This window comes from Ambystoma mexicanum, chromosome 2q, assembly GCF_040938575.1.
Source record: "Ambystoma mexicanum isolate Mex_15411 chromosome 2q, UKY_AmexF1_1, whole genome shotgun sequence".
Lineage (NCBI taxonomy): Eukaryota > Metazoa > Chordata > Amphibia > Caudata > Ambystomatidae > Ambystoma > Ambystoma mexicanum.
This window is the reverse complement of record NC_090924.1, coordinates 621244018-621264441: the sequence shown is the minus strand read 5'-3', so window position 1 is coordinate 621264441 and position 20424 is coordinate 621244018. Positions and strand designations below refer to the sequence as shown.

Genomic DNA, 20424 nt, shown 5'->3' with positions numbered 1-20424 from the left:
GACTCTACCGTAACCAAGAATTGACCTACCACTGCAACGCAGGTTTTTACTCTCTCCATAGTCCTCTGTGGTTAAATCAAAAGCTCAAATAGGTGTAAAGAGTGGAGGGGGTATCTGTACTTCTGCCATCTATATGGTAGGGTAAAGGCATACAACACCCCAGCCAAGGCTCGCAATGGATGAGCAGTCAAGGCTTAAGCTTTCACGAGGTGATGCAGGCTGGTTCTTAAGTACAGTGAGTCCACAATTCCCACAAAGGAATGTCCACACACTATGTTGTGTGATAACAAAGCTTCTTTATATAACATAATGTTCAGGAGTGTATATATACATTTTAATAATAATACTTTGTACTTGGAACACTTATTCAAAGAATGGCAAATACATACTCTGTGGTACCCCACAATACTTAAATTCAGTAATAGATGGACTAACTGCAGACAGTTTTAAAAAGGCATGCCAATTCTTAGTGAGGTGTAACAGCATCGAGCAGGGAAGAAAGGCAGGTTAGTTCTCAACAGTGGCAGAATGCTTCCTTTAGGCTAGATAAGTAATTCTGAGTGAGGATCCCCTACCTGGGCAGCCTGTAATGGAAATGTTAGGGAGTAACTTAGAGGGGATTGGGTCCTCCGACGTATTCCAGATCTATGACAGGTAATCACCACAGCTGTGCTGTTTCGGAAAACCTTCCTGCGTCGATGTCGATACGCTGTCCTCGAGGGCCTCCGTCGAGCCGACGTCACCGGATGTTATAAGTAGGACGCACGACGCCCGTAGCCTCAGTTCCGTTTTTTCCCCGAACGTGTTTGCTTCGGAGATCTCGGTGTACCTCGGTTCTTCTGAGTTCTGTTCTTTCGATTCTTCGAACCTGTTCGTTGTGAAGATTTCCATGATGTCTTCGGCGGCTTCCACCCCGCGGCCGGGTTTTAAGAAGTGTCGGGATTGCGGGTTGAAAATGTCATTGACGGACTCGCACAATGCCTGCCTCTGGTGCCTTGGTGAGGGCCACGACACGGATGATTGTGTAGACTGCCAGTCGCTTACGTTGGAGGCTTTGTGGGAGCGCAAGAAGCTTTCTGTCAGTAAGGTGGCCAAGCCTCGGAAGTCGAGATCCACAGGGCTTTCGACTGATGATTCGAGTGGCAACTCTGCATCGTCGCCGTCAATCTGGGGGGGTCTCGGTCCCAGAGTAGGTCCTGCCATTTCTCTGCCTCTTCGAGGCACTCACGGAAGCGCCGTCACCTGTCCCCTCCCCTTCCCTGTCCTCATCCGAGGGCTCTGCCCATCGGCGGGTTGCTTGTCCCAACAAGCTTTCCACTCCTGCGGAATGGATTAATTTCGGCAGGATATGATGGCGATTTTTCAGTTGCAGGGCTCCGTTCTGTCTGCGCCGTTGAAAGACGCCGGCCGTGACCGTGCTAAAGCCGCCACTCGCACACCTTCGGGCTCGGGTGTTCGGCGCGATCATCGAGCACCTTCGAGGTCTCGATCGGACAAGGTGGAACGCTCTAGACATGCCCACTCGAGGGTCCCAGTCCTCGATGCCCTCGAGACCGTCGGCGCCTGTGATGTCTTCGAAGAAGACATAGACGCCTTCAGCGCCAAGGGACTCTTTTGAGGCTTCGCCTCTGAGGGAGCCGTCAATGCCATTGGCGCCCAGGCGGTCGATGGACACGCTTGGGGCTCTGCCCTCGAGAACTGTGTCGAAGCCGTCGGTGCCCCGCTCGACGTCGACGCCATCAATGCCTTTCGAGGCTACTTTGTCAGAGGTACCCCGTGGCACGGTGGAACCCCCTAGAAAGGCTCTGGCCAAGTCTAAAAATGTCTGTCCCTTTTTCTGTGCCCCCATTCCAGCCTCTAGATTATATCTCTGAGGTGGAAGAAGGGTCTGAGGAAGGTGGTTTGGTTCCTGTTGAGGTACCGGACGAGATTGTCGCTTCATAGCCAGCTTGAAGACCCGTGTCAGTCGTTGCACGATGCCAGTGGTTTGGACACCTCTCCGGAGGTGGAGTTCGGTAGGCCTGTGCCTGGCACCCACGCCGAGTCCTCGTACCGGCGCCTTATGTCGAGGGTAACGGAATACTTGGGTGGTCTGCACCACCAGTGGATTTTCTGCAGGATGACCTGACGGTTATCCTTCACCAAGGTCCACCAACTGACCTGGTACTGCCATTCTAAATGGCCTTGCAGAGAAGGGTGGCGGCCGCTTGGACTGCTCCGGAGAGTCTCCCGGCAGTGAGCAAGACTTTGCTGAAGAAATATCGTCCAGCCAGTAGCGACCCCAACTACTTGACTACGCATCCCACTCAGGAGAGTTTGGTGGTGCAGGCGTCTACGACCCCAGCAAAACAGGCGTCGTACCCTACCATCCCTCCTGATAGCGACGACAAACGCTTTGATGGCTGGGCGAAGAAAGTGTTTTCTTCAGGGGGTATGGCTTTACAGGCAACCAGCTCCGTGTGTGCCTTAGCACGTTTCACTCATACTCTGTGGAATTGTCTCGTTGGCGGCTGAACACATTCCCAAAGGGGAGGAACAGGATGGCTTTCTTGCTCTTGTTCAGGATGGCAAGGATGCCATGTGTGAATCCGTTTGGTCGGGTCTAGACGTGGCAGATTGTGTCAGCCGGTCCATGGCGGCGAGCACCGTAATGCACAGATTTGCGTGGTTGCAGAAGTCTGGGTTTGCTCCTGATGTACAAGCCCGGCTCCTCAACATGCCCTTTGATGGTGAACATCTTTTTGGCAGCAAGGCTGACGAGAGCCTTGAGAGGTTGCAGACCTCCAAAGCTGCAGCGAAGTCGTTGAGCGCTGCAGTTCGCCAACCTCCGCCTTTTCATCCTAAGGGACAACAATGGAGGGGAGGTTCCTTTCGATATTACTCATCTTTTGGTAGATCGAGGGGAGGTGCAAGTCAAAGGGGCAAATGTCGGAGTACCAGAGGTGGAAAACAAGGTACTCGAGGTGCCATGGCCGCACGGGCCGTTGCCTCTTTACCCTCAGGCAATGCCGCAGCCGCTTCAGCTCAGCCATGAGGCCATGTCCCAGGGTTCGCCGGTTGGGGGAAGGCTGGCGCAGCATCTTGTAGAATGGCGGGCCATTACTTCAGATGTGTGGGTACTGGCTACTGTCTTCCTTTCCGGCACAGGCCTCACAACAATCCACCAGAGAATCCCTCTTTGAAGAGTCTGCATCCGCTCCTTGCGCAAGAAATGCAATCCCTGCTGAAGACGCCATAGAACTGGTGCCTGTAGCGGAGAGGAACAAGGGATGGTATTCCCCTTATTTTTTTATTTCCAAGAAGGACGGAAGATTGACTTGCATCATAGACTTGCACGGTTTGAACAAGCTCCTCAGGAAGGACAAGTTCAAGATGGTTACTCTTTCTCAAGTCATCCAAGCCCTTCAACTGCAGGACTTGTTGGTGTCTCTCGACCTCAAGGACGCTTACTTTCATGTGCCAATCCATCCCAAGCACAAGAAGTACCCGAGGTTTGCGGTTGGCGACTCACACTTTGTTTCGGGTCCTGCCGTTCGGATTGACCTCCGCCCCAAGGGTCTTCACCAAGCTCATGGTGGAGGCAGCGTATCTCAGGAAAGGGGGGGGGGATTTGCCTCTACCCCAACCTGGATGATTGGTTGATCAGGGTGCGCTCTCCCGAGCAAGTCCTGGAACATCTGTCCGTCACCTGCCACCCCCTTCACAGGCTGGGCTTCTCCCTCACCTTAAAGAAGTCCCACTTGACACCAACTCAGCGGCTCAAGTACATCGGAGCTGTGCTCGACACGTCCCTGGGGCAGTGTTTCCCTCCCCAGGTGAGGGCTCATCACATTCAGCAGATGGTGCACACGTTTCAACATGCCGAGAGTCTCCCGGCGTTGGAATTCTTGAGGTTGCTCGGCCTCCTGGCATCCTGCATTCTTCTGGTGCCAGAGGCCAGGTTGCGGATGGGATCTCTGCGATGGGCTCTCAAGATGCAGTGGTCACAGTCCTTCGGCAGGATGTCGGATCCCGTTCAGGTGCCGCCCTCGGTCGTCCAGGGCCTTCTGTGGTGGGCCGTCGAAGGCAATCTGATGAGGGGGGCTCCATTTTGGCTACCCTGGTGACGATCGTGACAGACTAATCCCTCACGGGATGGGGAGCACATGCCAACTAGTTGACAGTCATATAAACCAGGATAGGCGTCCCCGACAACGTGAACCCAGGGGAAGCACAGAACAATAGGCACAAGAAAGAGAGGGGGCTCACGTGAATCAAACCATTGAATCAACCGAATGAAATGCTCATTGAATAGGCGCTGGATGGGTGGATAGACCAGGTCAAGGCGAATAAAAATATTTATCAATTAATCTTTAATAGACACATATGCAAAACTTGTCTCCAATCTGACCATAGTAGTTCTACTACTATGGTCAGATTGGAGACAAGTTTTACATCCGGTTTGGTATATACTGATGCATCTCTATTTGTCTTTGTATAATACAATTGATTTATTGTTTGGGGACAACCTATTTATCCTACAGGAAACCTTGATTGTCTTGACCGATGTGGGATGGTGCCCGTCATATACATATATATGATTTTTTGTTTATTTTTCTTTACTTATTTTTCTTCTTTATATTTACACTTTTTTCTCTCTTCTTTGCCTTACTCTAGTTATGTAATTTTGACTTTGAATATAGATTGGGCATTAATTAGAGATTCAAGCTGTCCTCTGATGTAATATGTTTTTGACTCATCTTATGCACAGTGTGTCCATTTTACACTTTAGGATGTCTACTAAACCTATATGCACTTTAATTGGATATGCGTAATATTGATTGTGTGTTTTTATGCTGTTTTTATCGTGATTTTTGTATTATGTGTAATAGAATTGAATATGTGTCTATTAAAGATTAATTGATATATTTTTATTCGCCTTGACCTGGTCTATCCACCCATCCAGCGCCTATTCAATGAGCATTTCATTCGGTTGATTGATTCAATGGTTTGATTCACGTGAACTAGTTGACAGTCAGCAGTCGTTGGTCTCCGTCGGAGTCCAGACTCCATATCAATCTGTTGGAGCTGAGGGCCGTCAGGCTTGCCCTGAAGGCTTTTCTGCCGACTGTGCGAGGGAAGAATGTCCTGATTCTAACGGACAGCACAGTGGCCATGCACTACCTCAAAAAAAGGGGGAGGCAGGGTCACTTCCTCTGTGCAGGGAGGTGATGCAGCTCTGGTTCTGTGCCATCCAGCAGGAAACTTTGATCTCGGCAGTTCATCTGGCCGCAGACTAAAACAAGACGGCGGACACTCTGAGCAGGCAGAGCGCCTACTCTCACGAGTGGGAGCTGGCTCAGGAGATTCTCCTTGAGATCTTCACCCTTTAGGGGAACCCACAAGTGGATCTCTTTGCCTCCAGTGTCAACAGGAAGTGCGGAAGGTTCTGCTCACGGGAATTTCCTCCAAGAGGAGCCTTAGGAGACGCGTTCGTGGTGGAGTGGTCCTTCCCACTACTGTACGCATTTCCTCCAGTCCCCGTCATACCGCAAGTGCTGCGGAGGTTACGGAGGTTTGGTTCCCGGATGATCCTCATTACTCCGGCATGGACCCGGAGAGCGTGGTACCCGGACCTTCTCGGCTTGTCCATCTGCCCTCCATGCCGTCTTCCCTACCGAAATGATCTGCTCTCACGGGAGGGGGGGTCAGGTTCTCCATCCAGAGGTCAGATCCCTCAAACTTCACGCTTGGCTTCTGAAAGGTTGAGGTATAAGGATTGGTCCCTCCCTGAAGATGTGATGGAGGTGTGGCTTTCAGCCAGACGGCCTGTAACAAAGTCCCTGTACCGCTGCCGTTGGTGAAAGTTCTGCGACTGGTGCAGGGTTAAGAATGTGGATCCTTTTTCATGTGACATTCCTGTGGTTCTGTCTCTTTTGCTTTCGTTAGCCCACAAGGGCCTGCAAGTGGGTACCATTAAAGGTTACCTGGCGGCGCTGTCCATATTTAAGCGCTCGTCTGAGGAGTGTTCTTATTTCAAAATTCCTTTTGATTTCTCAGTTTCTCAAAGGGCTCACTAATCTGTTCCCACCGTCACCTTTCCAGGTGCCCGGTTGGGATTTGAACTTGTTTCTCAAATTCCTAATGGGTGCTCCATTTGAGCCTTTACATTCTTGTCCTTTGAGACTGTTAACCCTTAAAACTGTGTTTTTAGTTTCAGTCACTTCTGCTCGCAGAGTGAATGAGTTGCAGGCACTTTCTGTTAAGCCACCCTTCACGATGTTTCTTAAGGACAGGGTTGTCCTTGGAGTTAGTCCTTCCTTTCTTCTGAAAGTTGTCTCGGAATTTAATTTAGCCAGAAGGTCATTCTTCCGGGGTTTTATCCTCCTCCGCATCCTGGTAAGGAAGAGGAGAGGCTCCATAGGGTGGATCCTAGGAGAGCTTTAAGTTTCTACATTTCACGCATGTCCCGGGTCAGAGAGGACGATCAGCTCTTTATAGGTTTTCGCTGGAAGGCGTTTGGGACAAGGGGTTACTAAGTAGACTTTGTCTAGATAGATTATCTTGGCAATTTCTGAATGTTACCGCTTAGCGGCTAAGGACCCTCTGGTAGGGCTATGAGCCTATTCTACTAGGGGTATGGCTGCCTCTACTGCCCTGCAGAGGGGTGTTCCTATTCGTAACGTCTGTGAAGCAGCCACTTGTCTTCAGTCCATACATTTGTACGACACTACTCCCTTGACTCTATCCATGGGCAGGATCTGGCCTTTGGCAAGGCGGTCCTTTACTCTGCAATTTGATTGGGCATTCTAAATTCCTATATTCTAAATTCTTTTCCCTCCTCCTTACGTTGGTACTGTTTTGGGAGTCTGTCATAGATATGGAATATGTCGGAGGACCCAATCCCCTCGAAGAACAAGTTACTCTCTTACCTGGTAACGTTCTTTCGATGGGATGGTCCGACGACTTATTCCATATCGCTCCCTCCCTACCTGCCCTGCTACAGAATTTCTTATGCGATTACAGCTTACGTTTCCGCAAGGCTTTCTGTAGTCATTCTGGCAGTAGGTTGGTGCCACACGTTCTGGGGGAAAAAACTACAACTGAGGCTACGGGTGTCATGCGTCCTACTTATAACATCCGGTGATGTCGGCTCGATGGAGGCCCTCGAGGACAGTGTATCAACGTCATCGACGCAGGACGCAGAAAGATTTTCACAAGGCAACACAGCTGTGGTGATTACCTGTCATAGATATGGAATACGTCGTCGGACCATCCCATTGAAAGAACGTTACCAGGTAAGGGAGTAACTTGTTCTTCTCTTGTATTTTACAGCCCAGTCCAATAATGTTCAATAACCTTGTACTTCTAAAAGGTTCTGCCATCCCAAAGTACCTGAGAGGCCACAGGAGAACTGGATCCAAGAAGAATTTGGGACCCCTGGATGACTCCTGAGACTAGTATCACAGTACCTTTGGTGCCTTGGCAGGTAAAGTGGCAGAGTTTCTTGCTTTCTCGCGAAAATTCCCTCCAAGGATGGACCCCCCCCCTTGGAAGAAGACACTGGAATGCTTAGTCCAAGAAAGATAATTATGGTATTTGATTTATATCGCGCTCATACACAAGTGTTTCAGAGCGCGACCAAGCAACGGAAGGGGAACAAGGGAGAATTAAAAAAAACTGTCTTACTAGGCCCAGTGACATTAAGAATGCGCAAGTGCATAGAAAAGGGGGGAAAGTGCCAGTAACGGGGAGTCTGCCCACAGCTTGTTTCTTTGAAAAACTGACCCTGAGGGAGTTGGAAGTAGAGGAGTATTTACGGAGGAATAGTTGAAGGTATTTTGGACCCAGGCCCAGAAAGCCTTGTGGACAATACAGAGTGTTTTCAATGTAATCCTTGCATCCACTGGGAGCCAATGAAGGGATTTCAGAGCTGGAGAGATACGATCCCAGGGCTTGAGGCCAAGGACAAGTCTTGTAGTCCTCTTCTGGATAAGTTGTAAAGGGCGGAGAGTGGAGGCAGGTAGTTTTAGAAAGAGGCTGTTATAGTAGTCCAACCTAGAGAGAACCAGAGCTTGGGAGACAGTGAACTTCTCTGGGAAGGAGAGGAAAGGCAGAGTAACTCTAAGGAGGTGCAGTAGGAAGTTTGACTTTTTAGAGACGTCAGAGATGGAACCAAAGACTTTCGGAAGTGCAGCAGTTTGTGTCTTTGTGGTGCTCTCCTTTGGTCGACGATTTCTGACACTGGAAGTCCTAGGAAGATGAAACTTGCTGTGGGCTCTGTAAAGGCATGGCAGATGGGAGAAAGACCCCTGGGACCCTTTGATGTCTGGCGGTGATGGGTGCCTAGGTCACTTTTGGTGTCTGGTTTCAGATTTATGCGGTTGTTTGACTTTTGATTCTTTGGTGCTACAGCACAGACCTCTGGATGGCTTCCGGCAATCTGGACCGACCACTGGCGTGGACCTCGGACCCACACCAAGTCTGGGTACTCTGGCGTCTTTGTTAGTTTCTGGTGGTGGGAAACCCACCAATGGACCTTCCTCGGTACCCAGTGACTCTGGACTCTCTCCGGTGGTAAAAAGTGGTCAGTGATGATGGCAGGATGTCATTTGAAATGTTCTTAGGCAATTAGGAACTTTCACTGCTGCGGGTGTCCAGCAGCACTATGCCAGGGTACCCCTCTTCTGGGTGGTAGACAGCAATGGCTTCCATCGGTCACAAAACGCACCTCAGGACCCTTGGTGACAACAATGGTCTTCTTTGACTCGAGATGTCCGGGCACCCTCTTCAGGACTCACTAAGACCCCTTCTCCGGACGGCAGGCACACAGGACTGTCTTCCAGTGCACTTCGGGTGTAGAATAGCAGGTTGCACAATGGTGCCTCGTAGCTCGAGAGCGGTCTCCTTTGCATGTCCTCTCTGGATTAGTCCTTGGAAGAAAACAGCTTTCGGATTACATGAGGAAAATGTAGCAGCAGACCTCTCCTCCAGCTGGGCTTCAAGGAACAGCCTCTTCTTGCTTCAACTTCAACTTCAGCTACTTAAATTGGTGAGAGGTGCCCAAATATGCATCTGTTCCCCATCCACTCTGGCTGACCCAGGCTCAGTCAGCCAATCGTGCAGAAGGGCATTCATGCAGGCACAAGTAACACAAGGGGGGGGGCGAAATCTGATATTCAAGTAAACAAGGTTTGCCCTAATGATTAAGTTTTAACACACAAGAAGGCAAAACGCATCTGTACAGTGGTACTAAGCAACAGGCTTCTCATTCAAACCATGGTCATGAGGGAAGAGGGACTAGAAGTACATCTGCTAGTCCCTCTTCCCTTTGCACCTTCATGGACACTTTTCATCCTGAGCAGATTTGAAATCTGCATTGCCCTCCAGAATTCGTTGTACGCTGCATGAAGACCGCGTTCTACAAAATATATATCCGATGCCTGTGAAAACTGCTTTTTGGCATCCTGACTCCATTAGCTTCCACGAGGCACTTTCCTTTCCATGATGGCCGCCTGTAACTTCTTGTGTGCAACTACAGCCTCCTGTAGGCTGCTCTTCCAGTGATTGGCTCTCTGCATCTACTTCAGCCAATCACATTTGCCGGCAGGCGAACGCCGGCCCGCCTTCTAAGGCTGCCTAACAAAGCTGCCGTGTCCTGAACCTGTTACGAGCCTGATCGCCTATCGCCAGAAATGCTGCCCAAATCGGCCCTACTCCACCCCTAAGGTAACGCTACACTACCTCACTGCCACCAAACTGACCTGCACCTTCTACGAAACAACACCTGTTCTAGCGGCTCACTGTAAACTCCACCCCTCGCTGCTACGCCCACATTCTAGTCTCTTAGCTTGGCCCTGCCACATCCGAACCGCCCACAGAGTGCGCATTATACTGTGCGACCACCGGCCGCTGCCCGCACCGCTGCCCGCCTGGAACTTTGTTGCATGCTATGTATAGTATGCCAACTGAATAGTGCATCGCAACCTGTTACCGCAATTACCACGCCAATAGCCTTGGCTGCCTCGCCTCATCCCATGGACACGCACCCTGTGGGAAACGAGCCTCGCACCCATCCTAAAGCAATCCTCCTCTCATAACTCTGCTGTTCACTGCTTTATTGTTGCCATATAGAGAAATTTGCCATTTAGTGCATAACGTGATTGCTTCACCAATCATTGCACTGCTGATGCTGCCCAGATTATTGCGCATTCATTGCACCACTGTTGGGTATTGTCGACCATCGCATTACTGCTGATGCCCAGATTTTGTTTGAATCCTAAATGTGACTGCCTTACTGCTCATTGTATTGCTGATACTGCCCAGATTATTGCGCATTTATTGTATTGTTGCCTGTCGCTCTGCTGTATCTCAAACCTAGCTGCCATCCTTTATACTGCACCTAACCGTGCTATTTCATATTCTAGCGTTACCCACTGCATCCCAGTACCACTCTATGAAACCTGCACTGCACTGTATTTCCGAGACCCGTGCCACTACCTGCAATCCCCATTCTGTATTGCGAGTTGCAGTCACTTGCTCTGCACTATCTGTGAACCCTAATTGTACTGCACAGCCACTTGCCAGTATTGCTTGATTGCCCATATTCTGCTTTACTGACCACTGCCTTGTTTACCTACCATGCATGTGTATTGCGTAACCGACAACTCGCTCCCCTCTCTCCCGCTACTATGCATTTACAACGTGTAGCACATACCTCCCCACAACTTGCATTCTGCCTGTTAATCTCATAGCCCATCTAAACTCAGCACTACCTTGCCTGAACACCCCCACCGATGCACCAACACAGATCTACAAACACACCTCCCTGTCACCCCGCTGTGTATCACATCAAATACTGAACGCGGATCCTCCTGGACACGCACAATGCATTAGCAGCACCTGTGACAACGCACACCAACAACTCCCTTCCTACTCCACTATGGACACCCTACTGGCTAACCCCTACCTTAACAATCCAACGCTCTGGCTACAACATTTCACCAGGAAACCCACACCTAACCAGCCATGCTCTACTTCAGTGAGAAACCTCAGACTAGGATCCAGACTGTCACACATCGCCTACCATCGCTCTACCAGCACCCAATCCACCAAACCCACTAACATCAATCACATAGTTTTCACCCTACCTGTTCATGGACTCCTCCTCGCTTGATCCCTCCCCTGATTCTCACACCGTATTGCCCAGTACACAACCTCCAACAAGTATCAAAGCAGCACTGATCAACTCTAGGTCTCTTACTGCCCATGCCCTCGACATGGCTGATTTTATCACCACTCATGACTTGGACTTCATAGCAGTCACCGAAACCTGGCTCCATGCGGCCCCAAGACCCTTGCTCTCCCTTGCGATCCCCGACGGCTACACTATCATCAGAAGTGACTGCAACACCGCTCAAACTAAAGGAGGAGGAATAGCCATCATTCACAAAACAGCTATAAATATCCGTCTCTCCACCCCTGTCCAATTCAAAGCCACAGAATCCCTCTCAGCTAATCTCGCTATTTCACCAAACCAGACTATTACTGTACACATTATCTACAGACCTCCTGGCCCCCTATCTACCTTCACCGAGGATCTCACCCACACTCTCTGAAAACACCAAGACTACCTCACTAATCATCGTATTAGGTGATTTCAACTTAGGCCTTCTCGACCCCAACGATGCTCCTGCCCACGATGTTAATAGTTTACTACTTAATCTAGGCTTCACACAATGTGTGACCGCACCCACCCACTCCAAGGGTAGAATCCTAGATTGGATTGTTGACATTAATTGCGACGCCAAGGTCAACTCCAACCTACCATGTGCTTGGATGGACCATTACCTTATTACTTTCAGCATCCCCACTAAAACTACCCATTCCACCCCTAACTTAGCACCTGCCACACTCACTAGGAATAAGCGCAACATAACTTATGCCAAACATATCCCACTCATCATCCCTGCCCTCAACGACCTTGCCTCAGTTTGCTTGGACCCCACTGTTTTGGTAGACTCCTACAACCAAACTATGTTAAAAGCATTCGATCTCGTCACCCCAGCCAAATTACGCAAACCAAAACCTAGGGCCCACCTGAATTCCTGGTTCACGCCCCAGCTGAGAACCCTATGCAAGGAAAAAAGGACCCTTGAAACTCGCTGGAGAAGCCACCCGACCGAACTTAATAAAGCAAGCATGGCATTAGCTACACTAAACTACAAAGAAGCCATACTATCTGCAAAAAAAGAGACCTATAATAAACGTATCGAACTTGCCCAATCTAACACCAAGGAGCTCTTCAGAATCCTAAAGGATTTGGAATCTCCCGCCCCTCCTCCAGACATCTGCACTAAAGACAGCTCTTGGTGCACTAACATCCAATAGGCCGTTCTGGGTAAAATTACTATGCTCCAAACTAAAATGAATGGGGAAAAAAACAGTCTGCATTCTCTCATAGCACAGCTTGCTCCTCAAGTTAACCAAAAACTTAATACTGCCCCTGTGCAACCATTCTGCTTCTCACCCCTCTCCACCTCTGAAGTTGAACACATCATCAACAGCCTCAAGTCAACTAATTGTCAGGGAGACTCCTGCCCTGCCACTATTATCAAAGAGGCCTCTCACAACCTGGCGCCTTTTTATCACCTCACTCATAAACTCCTCCTTCAGGACGGGGATCGTCCCGGACAACCTCAAGGATGCCTGGGTCATTCCCCCATCTAAAAAAAACACTGGATGCCAACATTCCCACTAATTATAGGCCAATCACCACTGTACCTTTCCTTCTAAAAATGTATGATTGCGCAGCATATCTGCAGATCCAAGATTATCTCGAAACAAACAACCTCCTGGGGCTAAGTCAATCGGGCTTCCGCCCTCACCACGGCACAGAAACTGCGCTGCTAGACTTAAAAACGCAAATAGAAGATTTAAAAGACAAGGTAAAATTGGCCCTCCTACATTTTATTAGACCTCTCTGCAGCATTTGACCTAGTCAACCATCAAATCCTCTGTCGCCACCTCAAAACTGCTGCCAACTTCTCCAAGAAAGCCACAGCCTGGATCACCTCCTTCTTGGACAACAGATCCATGAGGGTCTTCTCCCCTACTGCCCCTGCAAAACCCTCACCTGCCACATATGGAGTCCCCCAAGGTTCATGTGTGTCCCTGACACTTTACAATGTCTTCACAAAAACCTTATTTGACATACTGGATCGCATGGGCGTCACGTACACTAATTACGCCGACGATACCCAAATCCTTATTCCCATTACAGGCGATTATAACACAGACTCACTAGCTATCAACTCTATCTATCAAGTCATCCAGGCCTGGATGGCGCAGCACGAACTGTGCCTAAACAACGAAAAAACCGAGCTACTCATCTTAGGCTCACCTCATAAACTCAGTAAACTTGTCCCTTCCTTCAAAGTCTTCACTATCGATGGCAACGCCATCAAAGTGACCAAGGACACCAAGACATTAGGCATGTACCTCGACTCCACACTCTCCTTAACTAGACAAACCAATGCAGTCTCCTCAGCTATTGCAATGCCCTCTACTTAGGTACCAACCAATGCAATATCAGAACTTAAGTATCTGCATGCTGCCATTTTGAAACCCAGCTGCTGAACGTAGTGTCTGGTATGAAGGTATGCAAGTCTACCTTGGTCTCTAACGGCAGCATTTATTTTACATTTTGACGATTTTCACTTCAAACATTTCTCTACTTGACCAACAACCACCCTCTCCTGATCTCAAAACTGCATTCCCTCCGAAAGCAGGTGTGAAACTAAAGTTAAAATGCATTTGGGTAGGGGGTGTGAGAAACCTGAAGGTGTCTCGCCCGCTAGTCCCCAGGAATCTGTCATCTAGGCGACCAGGACATTGCCATCGCTTTTTGATCCAGTTCCTGGGGGTGGACCAGTGCGGGAGGATCACCTGTGTGAGGGGTCTTCGGGGAGTGGGACACGGATAGTGGTATCCCCTTCACTGGAACACCTTTACCCCAGGATACTTAGAAACTCAACCCCCCCCCCACCCTTTCACAACATTAACACTCTCACGGACAGCTCACTATGAGTGAAAACATACTAACACCCGAGCTGTATACCTGACATGTCCCAATACAAGGGTTAGGCAATTATTGACCATCACGCACACCTGATTTCCATTACACTTCCCTACACGGATAAAAGGCAGAGCACGAGAGCACACTCTGAGTAGGGCAAAGCACATGAGAAAGCAGCAGTTCCAAGATGGCAGGTTTAACACGAGGAGAAAGACAGTTAAACAGAAGTGGATCGCAAGGAGGGAAGTGTCCTTGACTCTTTCGATGAGGAACAGTTACTTTCACGAAACCTTGAGGATAGAAAGCGCTAGATCAGGAAACCAGGCTGAAGAATCCTGCATTGTGTGTCGGAGGTACGCGGGGCCCTCCCGCATCGATAATCAAGGCGGGAATAATCACCTGCTGCCGTGGTACTGTCCTTGGCTCCTATAACAAAGCAGCGCTAGTGAAATCAACACATGAGTTGGAGAGTCCAATACCAAACTGGTCTGCTGAGTTGAAGCCAAGGTTGCAAGCAGCAACATTTTATGGTGAGCGCTGAAGTGAACAGTGTATGAAATGCCTGTGATAACCAATGTGAGTGAAATGGAAAAACAGATGAGTGATTGTACTTTGAAACCAAGATATGATACCTTTTGACTGTGGTCCGGCACTGCATGCATGCACATTGGAACATCTCTATAAGGTATCCAACTGAGAGTTGACAAAGGTGAAGGAGTGGCAAAGAACTATGCATCGAAGTGGTCCTGCAACGGGTCAAGCAAAATCCTGTTCACAGTCAAGTTTTCGATGTTGATACTGCTAAGAAAATTTAATAACAAAGTAGATAAAAGTTGGTCCAAGCCCGAACTAGGGAGATCAGTTGAAAGCTTTGTGTTAAAGCAAGTTTGTGTTAGAGTGAATTAAATTGGTCTGAGCCCGGCGGACGGAGACTGATTGAACATTGTGTTAAAGGGGATCAGAGCCCGGCTGAGGGGATCCAAGGTGAATAGTGAATCACCTAAGAAATTGAGTACGTGTGCCCTGCTGCTAATGTTTGAACTGCACCCTCGTGTTAAAATGGATTTCTGAACTCTGACCTGGTGGACAGAGGTTCAGAAGGCAGTCAAGTTTCTTGGAACAGGTTAACCTTCTACACAAGGTAGCGTTGGCGGCGGTCAAGACTAGGTCTCAGATGGGGTGGGGGTGATTGAAAGTCCACAATGAGCACACAAGCAAACAACTCCACAAATTACTCTCAGCCAGGTGTATATATCAAACATACAAATACATTTGTTAAAGGCCTTTTTTAAATCCAACACAAAGTGAAACCACAGCATTATTAACAATACCAACACAACACTATATTAGGAAACATATAAACAGTAAATATTGGCCTAAAAGAATATTAAACAAGAGCAGATCCGCAACCTGTAACAGAAGAGGGTCAGACAGTGCAAATATACTTTAGGCAATTTTTCAGGAGTCTCAACCCTAACTAATAGGTAGTCCAGTCACTACAAAGTGTGAAGCCTTGTGCTCAAAAGTACATTCAGCGCGGCAGCACTCGATCGTGTGTTAAAGTACACAAGGGGTCTCTTCAAGGGGCTTTAGTGTCACAGGAAGTGGGGTAAGGCGATGAAGAATAGAGTTCCACTATTTAAGGAGGGTCTCCACAAGGGTGAAGAGCTGTTTCCAGGAATCGGGGAATAGGATGGTAGCACAGGCTGCTACCCTAACAAAGGATAGTGGCCCTTAGGGGATACTCGTGCATAAGTCTATGGATGCATCAGGGGCCACCGGTAAGTGATGCAAGTAATCGTGGACCTTTGACGCACTCCGGACCAAACTTCGCCAGTCAAGTCCAGTTTGCTTGCAGGTTCGAGTCCAGCAGTTGCGCGTCTCTTAGGCTCTTGGGGGTTGCGTTCCGGGACCTCAGTCCGTGGCAGGACAGTTGCGATTTCTGTGCTTCTGGTGAAGGGATCGGGCCAGTTCCACTGCAGCTCATCTTAGGGCACAGGGGGGCACGGCACCAAGGAATCTACAGAGCTCATCAACCCAACGGGCGACATAGGTACTGCGTAGGCTCAGGTTCAGGCAGACACTCCTAATTCCAAACCTAGGAATGCTAGGTGCACGAAACTCAATGGGAAAGTGCCTTCTACCAAGAGCTTACGGTTCCCAAAGGCTCAGGTCGGAACTCGAGGAGGCAGCGGTTCCAAGGCAAAGGTCTGATGTAAGCTGTTCAGTTCACTGGGCGGTCAGGAACACGTCTGAAAAGGCTTGTTTGCTGGTAAAGCAGGAGGTGCTGAGAGTAGTTTGTCCCACTACTCCAACAGGTCGAAGCGCCCTTGCAGGCCTTCGGTGATCGATGAGATCCAGGGGCTCTGATGGGACAACAATGGGGTCAGGGTGACAAACCTTCTAGCTGGTCACAGCGGCTCCACGGATCTGCTTCTTCGGTTCAGAATACTTGGCTCCTTTACTAAGTTCGGTGTGAACTCAGAAGATCAACCTGGAATAGGTTTAGTGTGCCTTCTCTTATCCAGAATCTCCTCCGCGCCAAAACAAACAGAAACCAATATGAGACGTGCTCACATTCAACCATCCCAGACATGGACCAGTTATTCCAGCAAACCAGACATCCTGGCACCAAGGATGTGTATTGGAACTAGACAGATCCAGCCCACAAGCTAGGTGCACAAAAACACACACAATGCATGCAGAAGCCTGTGAAAGCTTTGGTTTTGCGCAGGGGTCTGCATGACCAAATAAAGATTTTCCTGGGGTCTGATCGACCTATGTAAGGCAAAGGGACAAAATGGCCAAAGGACAGAACAAAGGACCTCATGGCATGGTCATTTTAGGCACTGGCCGGTGTCCTGGGGTAAACACGGGTTGGACCATAGAAAAAAAGAGTCAAAAATGCTTTATAATTAACTGCTGCCATGGGCTCTGTCCTGGACACACCATCAAAAATCCTTCGAGGGTGTCTAGGTCCTTCCAATTAAAAAGAGACCCCCAGCGCACTGTAGTGTAAGGTACATTGTGCACTGATAAAATGAAACCAGCAAATGCCAACAAAGTGAAGGACTAAGGGAAACCAAGTCTCCCAGTACTGACAGTCTGAAGGGCATGCCATTTTCCCCGTAACAAAATTAGCAAAAGCCCAGCCAAGTACGGCAGAAGGCTGGGCTCCACTGGAAAATGTCAGTCTAGGATGGCCAGATTAAAGCAAAAAGTTGGGGTTGGGGGTTCACAACTGGAGGAAAAATCACCAATAAATGGAAATCTTTCCTAACACCTCGTGCTAGAGGAGCCAGATAATGTGCTAAGCTCCAGTGTGCCACCTTGTCCCACGCTGAAAACGTGGGCAAGGGAGGCCAACAGCCTTAATATCCTGACATATAATTTCTTGAACACTTCTTTCTTTTACATAACATTGTTTCCCACACTATTTGTATTTTGAGGTACGGATTGGCAATAGATTATTTTTTAGTATAGGCCCTTTTGTTTTTACAAGACACCAATAGGACTGCGTTATTATTTGATGGTCGTAGCTTGCTCCCATCTTTAGATTTAGGATTAGATGGCCATTTTTCAAACCCTTTAAGTTCAAACACCCTTGAACTTTGGTCACTTGTGTCTGTCTTACTGTTGATACCATGCCTTCCTTACATGGGGCAGGGAAATTACTAGCAGCATGACCCCATATCTGCAGTAGCATAGAAGGGACATGCAAATGCTGGTCAATCTACCTTTCGAACCAAAAATGCAGCCTGATAATGGTGGGTTGCAATTTGTCACTTGCCTTCTTTTTCAGGCTGCTGCTTCTGCGAAGATGAAGGTGGCTGTGGAAATCAGGACAGTAGCTGATGTGGAGTTTTTGCAGACCTTTATTACACACTGGTTAAATGTAATGTCTTAACCACGGTTGTTGGACTCCAGGATGTCCCACAGTTACTTCACTGTGAGTAAAAGGCACCAGAAGTTCCTCTCCCTTTGAAGTGTCTCCTGTTCTCACGGACCCGGATAGGCCCACCAGTTGCTCTCACTCTCCTCTCCTTCTCCCTGCAAAAAGCAACAACACTGCCACTAGGCCAGTCCCCTTTATACCCGGTGCTTGGAGGGAAAGAGGGCCAATCAGGGACAACTTCCCTCCCCCCCTCTCCGATTGGTGGGGACCCTAGGCACCCACCCTCTATGAGTAGAGCTGCCCCCTCCCCTCCTCCTCCTTTCCCTTGGCTGCCTGGTCCCGGCTCCCCCTCCCTGTTGTCAGCCACTCCCTGGTCGCTATCCCACCTGGGTCATGTCTGACACACGCCCTCTCCATAGGCCCCGCCCCCCCAACATGGTGTCTCCCTTGAGGCATGCTCCCCGGAGGCTCGTCCTGCTCGAGGCCCTATGTTGCTGCTAGGGGTCTGCCCTGCTCGAGGTAAGGAGGGGGTTCTGGTTTGCCCCCCCGGTCTGGTTCCTGACCACGTGTACGGCGCTCCTCCTATGCCGAGCGGTCAGCACGAGCCAGGCTCTCGACTTCCCAAGCCCCGCCGCCGCTCGCCGCCGGAGGCTGCCGATGTACGCCGTGTTCCCGGGTTGCTCAGCCGCAGCGCTAGTGGCCCGGGTCCTTGTGGGCGTACGCGGCGCTGCGGCTGCAACGCCGGCACCGCAGCAGAACGCCGACAAGGCTTTCCCGTCGACAGGGACACCTCCCCGGCGCCCCCCCATCAGCGCGACTCCTGGCAGCGTTTGCGCCGCACACGCCCGCGCCACACACGCCCGCGGTACAGCGGGCTCCTCTGCCCGGGCGTCCCACATTCCGGCAGCCACCCTGCTCACATCCTCACAGTGGCCCTTCCCAGAAGCCACCTTGGTGTTGGTAGAAACTATCACTGAGGTGACCTAGGGTACAGTGAGTCCCTGGGGGAAAAAGTACAAAGACCCAAAGACAAAAAATCCTGGACACTGCCGGTGGTAAAGGTGTACACTAGTAGGAAATGCCGGAGTAGATCTGCAGAGCTAGTGGAACAAGGAGAGGCCAGGCAAATGAGGAGTGCAGACTGGCCTAAGAAAAAGGGCAGAAGTGAGCAGCAGGAGGTGGCAGAGGGCAGCAGGAGGAAACTGGAGGTGAGCCGGGCAGAGAAAACACCATCCAGAGCGTTGCAACGCACCAGGCATGTCTTGGCATTAGAGCGCTTTCGGACGGGATGGGCACCGTACATATTGCGGTTGCCACCATATTGTAATGGGGCCCACATCATACCACTGTTCAGAGCTGCATCCGTGGCGTAACAACTGTATGAGTCATCCCAGAAAAGCATAGTCCATATGTTCCCTTTTCTTTTGTTTACTTTTGAGCCCAGTCAAAAATGACTCTTAATGTGAATCGCGTTAAAATGTACCTCAAATTTTAGAATGCCGACACTCCTTTGCATTTGGCCATTTCATCATTTTTTTGAGCTCCTTGGAGATTACCCCCACACCAGCCCTGGAGAAGCTTTCACCAAACAGGACATTTACCACAAATCATGGATCATTGCAAAGTATTTCTCACTGTTGTACAAAGCATGGGGTCGCCAAGCAAGCACGCCCAACTCTTTTCAAGGCAATTAAAGGGAATTTGTTGACCAAGGTTTCTTTTTAACGTGTCCACCCTAAATTACAAGCACATTTATGAGAAGATCAGCCAGTATGACCCACATCACTGCTCCATGCAGAGGAATACTGTCAGACAGATTGGCAAGAATGATTAGTAGATGGAGTTGGGAGTAAAATTCTCGTAGCAGAAATGAAAATTTTGACCAGAAGGCAAGGGGTAGCAATGATAATGGGCAAATAATTGATTGTATGCAGTATTATTACCTAAGGCAATCAAACTGGATTAGGTGTGATCATCACAAGAAGGATTATTCTGAATTGTACATCAAGCAGCTTAGATGTCGTATTACCAGTTATTCCAACCCTTGTCTGTACAAAAATATCCTGCCACTCCCATCAAAAGCTTACCTGCAAACCCCAAACACAGCCCCACATGCTCCTTTCCTTACTTGATGCACACAATTACCCATGCACATATTCTTACATATCTTCTACAAGCAATTTCCCACTCCTAATCCACACACTGGGACAGCACCACACCCGTGTCCAGCCAGGCAGCATCTATGGCGCACAAGGAAGTGGGGTTTTAAAATATATAAATATATATAAAATACAATACTGTTGGATTGAGTACTAAGCATGTGCACAGCCATCCTTGCCCAAAGACCCTGCTAAAGTTCTACAAGGGGAGGGAAACTTCTTCAGTCAGTCCTTGAACCCAGTCGAGTGACTCTCATCCATTTGATCCCTTCTTCCAAATCGTGAAGCGGTTAAGTTGCTGTTTCCATAGGAAG

The 20424-nt window shown here is 49.3% G+C and overlaps 1 protein-coding gene across 3 annotated transcripts in view; it reads left to right on the top strand.

Annotated features, from left to right (window-relative positions):
- LOC138569637 (fibroblast growth factor receptor substrate 2-like) overlaps positions 1-20424 on the top strand; it is a 385144-nt gene that overhangs the window by 225712 nt on the left and 139008 nt on the right. The window lies entirely within an intron of this gene.